The following is a 14623-nucleotide window of genomic DNA, read 5'->3' on the forward strand; positions in this document are numbered from 1 at the left end:
TATTTGGCACACTTCGTCGAATTGGCCCAGTTAGAAGATTAATTTTGGTTTTGAATAAGGGCTTGGCTGCACAGCTCAGTAGTGGCTCCTTTTTTGTAGTACTCTCTCCAATAGGGGTTTTTATCTCTTGGGTGTGGGAATGTAAATAGGCGACTTTCGAGCATGTTATGTTCTAATGAGATGATTAGAGAGGAGCATCTGCCAACACCCTGACCTGCACACAGTCCGAGTTGCGTGACGTCCGAGTTGCGCTAGATTGCGAGGGCCCGTTCAGTCCTGCTTGCAGGCCTAGTTATTATTCTTTTTTCAGGGCAAATGAAAATGGCCAATTTGGAGGCCTGAACATGCACGAAAAGTCACCAAAATTTGCACATACGTGCCGCTTCGCGTAAATTTCGATAATCTTGTGTCGTTTTGAAAAAATGTCAAAAAATGGCTCAGTGGCGCCCCCTTTACCCTTAAAATTTTCAAAAAGGCCTCTCCTCTCAGGTTTTCAACGTAGAGCAATGAAATTTGGGGAGTAGATACCTTATGCCTAACTGTTCAAAAAAGCCTCTTGCACCCATATTCCAAATCCAACAGGAAATCGGATATTTTGGATCAAATGTGAAATTTTTATCGGTTCACAGTTGGGGTTTACATTTGGAGGCCTGAACATGCACGAAAACTCACCAAAATTTGCACATACATGCAACTTTGCGTAAATTTTGATAATCTACAAAAAAATTTAACAAAATCGCTCAGTGGCGCCCCCTTGAAATTTTCAAAAAGGCCTTTCCTATTAGGTTTTTTCAACGTAGAACGATGAAATTTGGCGAGTCGATACATTGTGCAAAACTGCTCCAAAAAGTCTCTTGCACCCATATTCCAAATCCAACAGGAAGTCGGAAATTTTGGATCAAATGTGAAATTTTATCGATTTACATTTGAGACCTTGTCGCTGAAGAAAATAGTTGGATCGTCTTCAAAATTGGTCAGAGTATTCAGGAGACATATGAGATCTTAAGTTTTCAAAATGGTGTGTTTTCACTCAAGGGTCGGGCCTGGGCGTGGTCCCAAAGTCGGCCATTTTTGGGCAAAATACCAAATTCAGAAAATGATTAAAAACTCCGTGATACAACGTTCAATCTTTTTCATTTCTAGCATGTATATGAGATATCCCAGCCTGAACACGACTGCATTGAAATATTACCCATTAGGCCTGGCGCCCCCTAGTGGGAACAGGAAATGGCCTTCTTTACGAGACAGGCTCCTCCTCCAAGGGAAAAAAATCTATTGACCTCAAACCTGTTTCAGGGGAGCCTCAAGACATGTGTTCAGGTCCCTGATAAAAAATATTGAGGTTTCGTTGAAGCGGAGAGGTCCAAACTGGAAGTGAAAATGACCGTCAACAATTTGTCTCGCCAAAAATTTTGAACAGTCATAACTCGGCAGATATGCAACATATCTGCGCCAAACTTTCCGTGTTTGTTGAGAGTCATACCCTGAAGGTTCTTGTAGGGGTCATTTGCATCAACTCTACAGTGCCAACTAGTGGCGACAGAAAGAAGTTTTAAAAAAGGCCTTTCCTATTGGGTTTTTTCAACATAGAGCAAGGAAATTTGGGGAGTAGATACCTTATGCAAAACTGCTCCAAAAAGTCTCTTGCACCCATATTCCAAATCCAACAGGAAATTGGGTATTTTGGATCGAATGTGAAATTTTCATGGGTTCACAGTAAGAGTTTACATTTGGAGGCTTGAATATGCATAAAAACTCACCAAAATTTGCACATACATGCGGCTTTGGATAACGTTCGATAATCTTGCAACGTTACGAAAAAATTTAACAAAATGGCTCAGTGGCGCCCCCTTGAAATTTTCAAAAAGGCCTCTCCATTTAGGTTTTTCTAACATAGAGTGATGAAATTTGGAGAGTCAAAACTTTGTGCAAAACTGCTCCAAAAAGTCTCTTGCACACACATTCCAAATCCTACAGGAAATCGGGTATTTTGGATTGAATGTGAAATTTTTATCGATTTACAGTGTGCACATTTTACACCTTGGCACCTAGGGAATTAGTTTGATCATTCTCAAAATTGGCGAGCCTGTTCATGAGGCATATGAAATCTTAAGTTATAAAAATGGTGTGTTTTCATTCACGGGCCTGACCTGGGCGGGGTGCCAAAGTCGGCCATTTTTTCGCCAAAACACCGAATTCGGAAAATGACTGATAACTCCCTCATACAACGTTCAATCTATTTTAAATCTGGCATGTGTGTGAGGTATACTAGCCTGAGCAGGACTGGATTGAAAATTTACCATTTGTGCCTGGCGCCTCCTAGTGGGAACAGGAAATGCCCTTTTTTACGGGACACACTCCTCCTCTAAAGGGAAAAAATCAATCTACCTCAAACCTGCAAAAGGGAAGCCTTAAGACCTGTGTTCAGGTGCCTGATGAAAAATATTGAAGTTTCGTTGAAGCGGAGGGGTCCAAACAGGAAAGTGAAAATGACTGTCAACAATTTTTCTCTCCAAAAACTTTGAACAGTCATAACTCGGCAGATATACAACATATCTGCGCCAAACTTCCCGTGCTTGTTGAGAGTCATACCCTGAAGGGCCTTGTAGGGGTCATTTGCATCAACCCTACAGCGCCAACTAGTGGCAATAGAAAGTCACTCGTTTTTCCAATACATGTCCAGTTCTTTTCAGGTTGGTCATTGTAGTTTCAAGACCTATTAAAATACTTATTTACGGCCCATGTCCACGTGTCTCTGTCTGTTGCCGTGACGACCCTTTGTTCGCCATTTAAAGGAAATATTTTTTTTCAGAGACTCAGGCAGCTTATAGAGCCACAATAGTTGGCACACTTGGTCGAATTGGCCCAGTTAGAAGATTAATTTTAGTTTTGAATAAGGGCTTGGCTGCACAGCTCAGTAGTGGCTCCTTTTTTGTAGTACTCTCTCCAATAGGGGTTTTTATCTCTTGGGTGTGGGAATGTAAATAGGCGACTTTCGAGCATGTTAGGTTCTAATGAGATGATTAGAGAGGAGGATCTGCCACCGCCCTGACCTGCACACAGTCCGAGTTGCGTGACGTCCGAGTTGCGCTAGATCGCGAGGGCCCGTTCAGTCCTGCTTGCAGGCCTAGTTCTATTTATTATTCAAAATGTCTGTCATTTTTAACTTAGAATAATTAATTGATGTCTGATATTTGGTTTGAAAAAAGAAAACGACTTAAAAAAATTATTCACTTGCATATTTTAAACTTTTAAACAATTGACGTCACAATGAAAAATTTGGCGTCTGTAAAAAAGTCACGGATATCAACGTCATAACTATTGCTTAATTGTATTTTTTTTTTTTTTTTGCTGTCGCATTTTCCCCGATATGTTGGATGTAGGGCTGTCAAACGATTAAAAATTTTAATCGAGTTAATTACAGCTTAAAAATGAATTAATCGCAATTCAAACCATCTATAAAATATGCCATATTTTTCTGTAAATTATTGTTGGAATGGAAAGATAAGACCCAAGATGGATATATACTTTCAACATACGGTACATAAGTACTGTATTTGTTTATTATAACAATAAATCAACTAGATGGCATTAACATTATTAACTGTTAAAGCGATCCATGGATAGAAAGACTTGTAATTCTTAAAAGATAAATGTTAGTACAAGTTGTAGAAATTTTATATTAAAACCCCTCTTAATGTTTTCGTTTTAATAAAATTTGTAAAATTTTCAATCAAAAAATAAACTAGTAGCCCGCCATTGTTGAAGCCCATAAAATCAGTCGCACTCAAGCACCAGCAGAGGGCGACAAAACTCCAAAAAAAACACAAGTAACCGGTGGACATTGCACTATACTGTCATTTAATCCGTTTGCGCGGGGCATGTGCGTTAATTGCGTCAAATATTTTAACGTGATTAATTTAAAAAAAATAATTACCACCCGGAAACGCGATAATTTTGACAGCCCTAGTTCAAATGCGTGTTTTCTGCAACAGCAAAAAAAAAAAAAAAACAGGTTTAATTGATGCGACAAAAAAGGGCAATGCAACATAAAATGGATCAAATCTTTAAGAGCAACGAAAGAGTTGAGGAGGCTTATTTATCATATTTAGTTTTATTTGCTCTGATGGGGAGGTTCAGAACATCTTAGCTGTCAATGTGCACTTTGGACTTCTATTTGTTTATTTATGTTATGCTACTTATTCATTTCCTTATGATCTAAAATTTTAAAAAAGTCAGTGTTTGCGCGATCTTCAAAATACATTTCACTAATATAAGTCATTTCTACTTATTTTTCTGAATGTATGTTACTTATATCTTTATTGTAAAAAAACAAAAAAAAACAAGCAAATGTTTACATCAACTGCAATTGTAATATACATCCTATGTTCTTAAGAAGTTAAAATTGAGATTTGGCATTAAAGACCATATGTGAAGTAATGTTGGCCAACCATGTTTTCAACCCGTTTTTGGAATAATATCAATGGCTAAACAATTACAGTGCCTTGCAAAAGTATTCGGCCCCTTTGAATCTTGCAACCTTTCGCCACATTTCAGGCTTCAAACATAAAGATATGAAATTTAATTTTTTTGTCACGAATCAACAACAAGTGGGACACAATCGTGAAATGGACCAACATTTATTGGATAATTTAAACATTTTTAACAAATAAAAAACTGAAAAGTGGGGCGTGCAATATTATTCGGCCCCTTTACTTTCAGTGCAGCAAACTCACTCCAGAAGTTCAGTGAGGATCTCTGAATGATCCAATGTTGTCCTAAATGACTGATGATGATAAATAGAATCCACCTGTGTGTAATCAAGTCTCCGTATAAATGCACCTGCTCTGTGATAGTCTCAGGGTTCTGTTTAAAGTGCAGAGAGCATTATGAAAACCAAGGAACACACCAGGCAGGTCCGAGATACTGTTGTGGAGAAGTTTAAAGCCGGATTTGGATACAAAAAGATTTCCCAAGCTTTAAACATCTCAAGGAGCACTGTGCAAGCCATCATATTGAAATGGAAGGAGCATCAGACCACTGCAAATCTACCAAGACCCGGCCGTCCTTCCAAACGTTCTTCTCAAACAAGGAGAAAACTGATCAGAGATGCAGCCAAGAGGCTCATGATCACTCTGGATGAACTGCAGAGATCTACAGCTGAGGTGGGAGAGTCTGTCCATAGGACAACAATGTCGTACACTGCACAAATTTGGCCTTTATGGAAGAGTGGCAAGAAGAAAGCCATTTCTCAAAGATATCCATAAAAAGTCTGGTTTAAAGTTTGCCACAAGCCACCTGGGAGACACACCAAACATGTGGAAGAAGGTGCTCTGGTCAGATGAAACCAAAATTGAACTTTTTGGCCACAATGCAAAACGATATGTTTGGCGTAAAAGCAACACAGCTCATCACCCTGAACACACCATCCCCACTGTCAAACATGGTGGTGGCAGCATCATGGTTTGGGCCTGCTTTTCTTCAGCAGGGACAGGGAAGATGGTTAAAATTGACGGGAAGATGGATGCAGCCAAATACAGGAACATTCTGGAAGAAAACCTGTTGGTATCTGCACAAGACCTGAGACTGGGACGGAGGTTTATCTTCCAACAGGACAATGATCCAAAACTACAATGGAATGGTTCAAAAATAAACGTATCCAGGTGTTAGAATGGCCAAGTCAAAGTCCAGACCTGAATCCAATGGAGAATCTGTGGAAAGAGCTGAAGACTGCTGTTCACAAACACTCTCCATCCAACCTCACTGAGCTCGAGCTGTTTTTGCAAGGAAGAATGGGCAAGAATGTCAGTCTCTCGCTGTGCAAAACTGATAGAAACATACCCCAAGCGACTTGCAGCTGTAATTGGAGCAAAAGGTGGCGCTACAAAGTATTAACGCAAGGGGGCCGAATAATATTGCACGCCCCACTTTTCAGTTTTTTATTTGTTAAAAAAGTTTAAATTATCCAATAAATTTTGTTCCACTTCACGATTGTGTCCCACTTGTTGTTGATTCTTGACAAAAAATGAAAATTTTATATCTTTATGTTTGAAGCCTGAAATGTGGCGAAAGGTTGCAAGGTTCAAGGGGGCCGAATACTTTTGCAAGGCACTGTATAAGCATATTTTCGTTATTTTTTTTAACGCCACCCTTCCAGATTCTTTGTTTAACCCATAGCAACGCCCTTGACAACGAAAATGCTTTTCTTTGACAATCTTCGGAAATTACGTCACACAGAGAACTGCGAGGGAAAGTCCGCCATAGAACAGTATTGTTGCATTGCTTCTCAGTAAGATGTACAGCGGTGTATGGGGATGTATTGTTCTCAATCTAAAGAAAAGTTGTATGAGTGGTCAAAGGATAGCAGGGCACGTAAATGGACATCTTTCGTTCACACGAAGCGAATGAATTTCACGCCATCATCGAGTAGTGTTCTCTGCTACAAAGACTTCGAAGATGCCTGCTTCCTCAACCGGTCTGCTTATGATCAAGGATTTGCAAAAAGGTATGTGTGATTTTTGTATAGATGACTGGTGACTTTGTCAAAGCAGAGCTGCCAACTGGTGTGGAATGAACAGTAAAAGGTAGCGACGTTAGCCGAAAGGTAACTCGAGGCAAAACCCCGATCATGTTGTGGAATGAACAGTAGAAGCTAGCGACGTTAGCCGAAAGCTAACTCGTAGCAATCCCCGATCATAGTTGTATTGAGTTCATTTTGCCTACACTTATTAATTCCTCAAAACTTTTCTTTTATCCTAGGCAGTAGTAGGTGGTTTATTTTAGGGTTGTTCCGATGATGTTTTTTTGCTCCCGATCCGATTGTTTTAGTTTGAGTATCTGCTGATCCCGATATTTCCCGATCCGATTGCTTTTTTTTGCTCCCGATTCAATTCCAAACATTCCCGATACTTTTTCCCGATCATATACATTTTGGCAATGCATTAAGAAAAAAATGCATACAACTCAGACGAATATATACATTCAACATACATACATAAGTACTGTATTTGTTTATTATGACAATAAATCTTCAAGATGGCATTTACATTATTATCATTCTTTCTGTGAGAGGGATCCACGGATAGAAAGACTTGTGACTTTGTATATTGTGACTAAATATTGCCATCTAGTGTATTTGTTGAGCTTTCATTAAATGATACTGTAGCCATTCCCAAATGCATGATGGGAAGTGGAACCATGACTGTGCGTAGTGCTACCTATTGATATATTTTCTCTGCGTTGGGAAATAATATAAGGTGTTAAGACAAAGATCATTTGCTACCTTGCTTTCCCACATTGCTTCCCATGATATTTCTAATCGTAGGGAGAGGGATTGTAAGGCTTTAGCCAATTAAAAACAGGCACCAAAGGGTTCCAAAATTCACTCTACTCATTTTACACTGCCTTTTATCTCTCTATATTGGTAAAACGGCGCCATTACAGATTGAGCGCGACAATGCGTGGGTGGGACGTGCAGCGCATGCATTAATTGCGTTAAATATTTTAACGTGATACATTTTTGAAAAAATTTATTTCCACCGTTATCGGGATAAATCTGATAACCCTACCTTAAGCCTAAACTAAAGACTCTGGATGAGTGTAACATATTATGTTTGTAACGTTAAATACAATTAGAAAACGATTTAATTAAAAAATATGCTGCATATATATTTAAAAAAGGCATGGCCGATATTTTTTTGCCGATTCCGATACTTGGAAAATGACGTGATCGAACCCGATCGATCGGGACATCTCTAGTTTATTTACCTGACATGTTTCGGCGAACACTTCCGCCTTCGTCGGAGCATCCGAAGGCGGAATTGTGAGCCGAAACATGTCAGGTACATAAAAGCTAACGTCGCTAGCTTCTACTGTTCATTCCACTACATGATCGGGGATTTGTCAAAACCTTTCTTTTATCCAAGGCAATAGTAGGTGGTTTATTTACCTGACATGTTTCGGCGAACACCTCCACCTTCGTCAGAGGGTCCGAAGGCGGAGGTGTTCGCCGAAACATGTCAGGTAAATAAAAGCTAACGTCGCTAGCTTCTACTGTTCATTCCTCACCATGATCGGGGATTCGTCAAAACTTTTCTTTTATCCCAGGCAATAGTAGGTGGTTTATTTACCTGACATGCTTCAAATCATAAAAATAATAACAGCCTACCAATCTTGTAATCTCAATGGGTCTTGTCTCCATTCCATATCAGGTAGTCTGGGCACATTGTTTGCATCCTGATTAGCGTCTGGCTAATACATGTACGGTCCAACATAAAATTCCAACCTCCTCCTCTTCCTCCGCCTCTTCAAAAACTTGGATCTCCTCACTTGCGCTCGATCTATCGCTTATATCGCTGTTTGAAGGGATTTGTATGGCGGCCGTATGGAGCGCTGCCATCGCTGGTCTCGGTGTGACGTGTCAGTTCCAGGTTCGTCCCCTTTCAGGCTCGAGCTTCGGAAACGCAATTATTTTGTCAAATATACAAGATATAAATTATTTTTCATGCTTTGTTTGTTGGACAATGTTTAATTACTTTAATTGTGACCCTATTTGGCATTTTATGAAATTACTTCACATTTGGTCTTTAAGTATGTGAGGAAATGAGGGAAAATAAAAATTAGGAGATGGAGGTTGGGGTTATTGCTGTTTTTGTTCATTTTTATTTTGCAAATCATTGAAAAAATACAATTTTGGATGAAAAGCAGTTTTTGTATGTCTTATCGAAATACATTAACTGCTAAAAGTTTTCTTTGCATTTCAGTAGTTTAAGAGGTCTGACCACCCAACCCCCCCAAAAATGAAAAAAAAAAATTTTTTTGATGAAATTTCTAGGGCTGTCAAAATTATCGTGTTAACGGGCGCTAATTAATTTTTAAAATTAATCATGTTAAAATATTTGACGCAATTAACACACATGCCCCGCTCAGATTAAAATGACAGCAGAGTGTACTTGTTGTGTTTTTCGGAGTTTTGTCGCCCTCTGCTGGCGCTTGGGTGCGACGGATTTTATAGGCTTCAGCACCCATGAGCATTGTGTAAGTAATTATTGGCATCAACAATGGCGGGCTACTAGTTTTTATTTTTTGATTGAAAATTTTACAAATTTTATTAAAACGAAAACATTAAGAGGGGTTTTAATTAGGGCTGTCAAACGATTAAAATTTTTAATCGAGTTAATTACAGCTTAAAAATTAATTAATCGTAATTAATCGCAATTAATCGCAATTCACACCATCTATAAAATATGCCATATTTTTCTGTAAATTATATATATATTCTGTAAAATAAATTGTTGGAATGGAAAGATAAGACACAAGATGGATATATATATACATTCAACATACGGTACATAAGGACTGTAGTGGGCATTTCACCCTACTGTCATTTAAATCTGTCTATGCTGTCCTCACTCCGAAGCGTCTACTTTTTCCAAAGCTAGACAGCTAGTGAACGACGCCTTAATAATCAGACTTCTTCCTTTTTCATCTGATTTATTAATAAAATGGTCTCAAACCATTGTCCTCTTTAGACCGTCGTAAAACTACAAAAAAAAGTACACAAACGTTGCATTAGCAACAACGTTAGCTTAGCACGCTATACAGGTTCACTAAACATAAACAAAAAGCGTCTCATACAAAAAATATAACATTTCGCTTACTAACATAATATGTACATTCTTTACAACAACCATACTTACGGACAAATCTTGTCCAAGGATCATATAAGCACAACATTACAACATAGGCGTCAGCCCGAGACGTCGTGCAGCCATATTGAACTGGCAAGAAAACAATAAACCATGTCGCAAAGCGACCACAGGAGTTCGCTGTTAGACAGCACAAAAAGCCTTGCTGTAAAAGGCAGAATACTGTCTGAGCGGGACATGTGCGTTAATTGCGTCAAATATTTTAACGTGATTAATTTAAAAAATTAATTACCGCCCGTTAACGCGATAATTTTGACAGCCCTAGTTTTAATACAAAATTTCTATAACTTGTACTAACATTTATATTTTAAGAACTACAAGTCTTTCTATCCATTGATCGCTTTAACAGAATGTTAATAATGCTAATGCCATCTTGTTGATTTATTGTTATAATAAACAAATACAGTACTTATGTACCGTATGTTGAATGTATATATCCATCTTGTGTCTTATCTTTCCATTCCAACAATAATTTACAGAAAAATATGGCATATTTTATAGATGGTTTGAATTGCGATTAATTACGATTAATTCATTTTTAAGTTGTAATTAACTCGATTAAAAATTTTAATCGTCTGACACCCCTATAAATTTCTGGTTCCGTGGCGACCTTCACGTCTTGGAGTTCCGGCAAGAAATTCTAGCCACTTTCACCCCACTTGACATTATGTCATGTGATTGTGAATAGGCAGAGAAACATTTCAATCATCCTCTCACACCCACAGTCAACTGTCATCTTTCCTGAGCAGATGCACCTGTGATTCAAAGCTGATGGGGAGGGGGAGACAAAGATTCTGAATGAGTCATCAGTCTGTCTCCATGCTGACCCCTCCTCCTCATCACTCAATGAAAACCTAACTATCCTCCACATCCTTTTCACATCTGTCTATTTATACTACTCACTGCTATATGTCAGCAATGTTGAGCCACATTCAAAAAAGAAGCTCATAGGGTATTATGTTGCATTTGATTATATAACATGCCGTGACCTTGGCGCTGTTTGAGTGCAAATCCCACAGTTTACTCTACGGAGATAATACAGTTGCTCACTTCTGTGGCAAGACTGGCGGTGATTTCGTTCCGAAATGCTGTCTTTCACCATCTTCAGCTATTTTGCAACTCATTTCCGCTAAGTGCTCCTCTTTGTTCGTGGCAACAATATGGACGCAGGCAGAAAAATGAAAAAGCCGTAAGCATCACCTCACGCATGATTGATGGGCTTCCGCAATACGCTGATGGTGGCGCGGATTATTAAAGCCTATCGATTTTTCCCAAAAGACCCGCTGTCTGGAGAAGCGCACGGCTTTTGTTGATGAGCAAAATTTTGAAGCTGGAGATGCTTTTTTTTTGGCACAAGGGAGAGAGGGGTGCGTTCAAGACACCCGGTTATGCAATCGTAACATTTCCCACTGCAGCACCAATGTGCGGGTTAGGATGATGGATGAAATAGACACATACACTGCCAAATCTCATAATTACTTGATACCTCCAACTCACAGGAAGGGTGGGGAATTTGCTAGCATGCCACAGCATTTCATCTAATTAAAAATAAACGTTCACGCTGTATAGCATCGTCATAATATCATATTTTCATGAATAGCCCATGAAACGACCATCAAGAGTCATGCATGTGCAATGATGCAAGAGCCATGTAAGCATCATGTACAGTATATACATGCTAGAAAACATCATCATCCTCACCATAAGCCTTGTTCAACTCTTGTTTTAAAGGTCTTGTTCACCAAGCTGGAGGAGAACGCAGGATCTGCTTCGGGCAGGGTGAGGATGGAGGCAATGTTAAGATGGAGGAGGCAAGGTGGAGGCATCTCCGCATCTTTTGTCCTTCATGCCGCTGCTCTGACTACTCCGCTGCGTCTCGGAGCGTCTTTCTCAGCTCTCTTCATCCTTCCTCTAGCTTCCCGCTGATGTTCTACTCAATCCTCCCAGGCCTGGGACTTGAACCTAATGCTTTTCTCACTGCTCCGCTCTTTTTTTCGCTTATCAGCCTGGCTCATAACAACACCTCCTCCTCTTCCTCCTCCTTCGTCAGTTGCGGGCGAGCGCACCTCACGGCCGCACATGCGCACTTTTTTCACTTCCCCTCCTCTCTCTTTATTTCTCACTTCTGCTCTCTCACTCTCTATCTCTCCATCACACGCTCCCTCCCGTTTCCTCTCTGCAGCACACACTGCAGTGGCTCTGCAGGCAGCATCACGCTCTGTAGTTACTAGAAAAAATATTTCAGCCAATGAAAACCATGACCAGCCAACCCCCACATTCTCCCTCCTTAACTAACTACTGGGTGTCCACACACATACACACACACGTACAGGAAGCTGGCGCAAAGGCAGATCTAATCTACAGAGTGCCGGTAGAAGGAAATGAGGCATAAATTCACTAACAAATGAAGTTTGATAAAGATGCTGACTCCCAGCTCTGGGCAAGTAAATGCATTTTATCCAGTGTTGACTGACATCTACTTCCATGAAAGTGCGTATGACAGCTAAAAGCATGTTTATTTCATATTTCACACAGTATTTTATGCTCCTGAATGAAATGGACCGCTTGGATATGTGTGGAAGCGATCGATTTAAATTATAGAGATGCCGATCGATCGGGTCCGATAACGTCGTTTTCAAAGTACCGGAATCGGCAAAAAAATATCGGCCATGCCTTTTTTTTTTTAAATATACTGTATATATATATATTTTAGGGCTGTCAAACGATTAAAATTTTTAATCGAGTTAATTACAGCTTAAAAATTAATTAATCGTAGTTAATCGCAATTAATCGCAATTCAAACCATCTATAAAATATGCCATATATTTCTGTAAATTATATACAGTACTGTGCAAAAGTTTTAGGCAGGACACCTGCCTAAAACTTTTGCACAGTACTGTATATTTTTATTATATTATGTATATACAGGATATACTGTATGTATATATTTTCCCCAAGTGGAAGCTTCCATGATCCTAATAAATTTAATAATTAAAAATATATATATACAGTACTGTGCAAAAGTTTTAGGCAGGTGTCCTGCCTAAAACTTTTGCACAGTACTGTATATATTCTGTCAAATAAATTGTTGGAATGGAAAGATAAGACATAAGATGGATATATACAGGGGGGAGAACAAGTATTTGATACACTGCCAATGGGTTTTCCCAATGGCAGTGTATCAAATACTTGTTCTCCCCATTGTACATTCAACATACGGTACATAAGGACTGTAGTGGGCATTTCACTCTACTGTTATTTAAATCTGTCTATGCTGTCCTCACTCCGAAGCGTCTACTTTTTCCAAAGCTAGACGCTAGTGAACGACACCTTAATTATCAGACTTCTTCCTTTTTCATCTGATTTATTAATAAAATAGCCTCAAACCATTGTCCTCTTTAGACCGTCGTAAAACTACAAAAAAAAAGTACACAAGCATTGCATTAGCAACAACGTTAGCTTAGCACGCTATACAGGTTCACTAAACATAAACAAAAAGCATCTCATACAAAAAATAGAACATTTCGCTTCCTAACATAATATGTACATTCTTTACAACAACCATACTTACGGACAAATCTTGTCCAAGGATCATATAAGCACAACATTACAACGTAGGCGTCAGCCTGAGACGTCGTGCAGCCATATTGAACTGGCAAGAAAAAAATAAACCATGTCGCAAAGCGACCACAAGAGTTCGCTGTTAGACAGCACAAAAAGCCTTGCTGTAAAACTTACCAAAAGGCAGAATACTGTCTGAGCAGGACATGTGCGTTAATTGCGTCAAATATTTTAACGTGATTAATTTAAAAAATTAATTACCGCGCGTTAACGCGATAATTTTGACAGCCCTAATATATTTTAATTAAATCGTTTTCCAATTGTATTTAGCGTCACAGACATAATATGTTACACTCATCCAGAGTCTTTAGTTTAGGCTTAAGGTAGGGTTATCAAATTTATCCCGATAATGGCGGCAATTAATTTTTTTAAAAATCTGTCATGCTAAAATATTTAACCCAATTAATGCACGCGCTGCATGATCCTCTCACTCATTGTCGCGCTCAATCTGTAATGACGCAGTTTTACCTATAGAGAGAGAAAAAAGGCAGCGTAAAATGAGTAGAGTGAACTTTGGCAGCCTTTGGAGCCTTTTATTAATTGGCTAAAGCCTTGCAATCCCTCTCCCTATGATTAGAAATATCATGGGAAGCACTGTGGGGAAGCAAGGTGGCAATTGATCATTGTCTTAACACCTTATGTTATTTCCCAACGCAGAGAAGATATAGCAATTAGTAGCACGTTGCACAGTCATGGTTCCACTTCCCATCATGCATTTGGGATGGCCACAGTATCATTTACTGAAAGCTCAACAAATACACTAGATGACAATATTTAATCACAATATACAAAGTCACAAGTCTTTCTATCTGTGGATCCCTCTCACAGAAAGAATGTTAATAATGTAAATGCCATCTTGAGGATTTATTGTCATAATAAACAAATACAGTACTTATGTACTGTATGTTGAATATTTTATTCATTTTTTTCTTAATGCATTGCCAAAATGTACAGTATATGATCGGGAAAAACTATCGGGAATGATTGGAATTGAATTGGGAGCAAAAAAAAGCAATCGGATCGGGAAATATCGGGATCGGCAGATACTCAAACTAAAACGATCGGAACAACCCTAATTTAAATATTCAATTTTTTTAATCCTGCGCCATGAAAATGAGTGACTTCAGGCTCCAGTCTCAGGTTGGGGAAGAATGGGAATGCATACCTGTCAAGTTGTACGGTTTCGGCGTAATTTGTACAAGTGAGCACTGATTTTTAAATGTGTACACTAGGGGTCCCCAAACTTTTTCCTGTGAGGGCCACATAACCCTTCCCTTCTCTGATGAGGGGCCGGG

At 39.1% G+C, this 14623-nt stretch overlaps 1 protein-coding gene across 1 annotated transcript in view; it reads right to left on the minus strand.

The window, feature by feature from the left end:
• rnf208 (ring finger protein 208) overlaps nucleotides 1-11881 on the minus strand; it is a 30047-nt gene extending 18166 nt beyond the window's left edge. Inside the window, exon 1 of the mRNA XM_057819864.1 lies at nucleotides 11409-11881. The gene's annotated coding sequence lies outside the window, so the exon portion shown is untranslated. The remainder of the gene's footprint in view (nucleotides 1-11408) is intronic.
• Nucleotides 11882-14623: the final 2742 nt, after the last annotated feature.

The sequence above is a fragment of the Corythoichthys intestinalis genome, chromosome 17, assembly GCF_030265065.1.
Source record: "Corythoichthys intestinalis isolate RoL2023-P3 chromosome 17, ASM3026506v1, whole genome shotgun sequence".
Lineage (NCBI taxonomy): Eukaryota > Metazoa > Chordata > Actinopteri > Syngnathiformes > Syngnathidae > Corythoichthys > Corythoichthys intestinalis.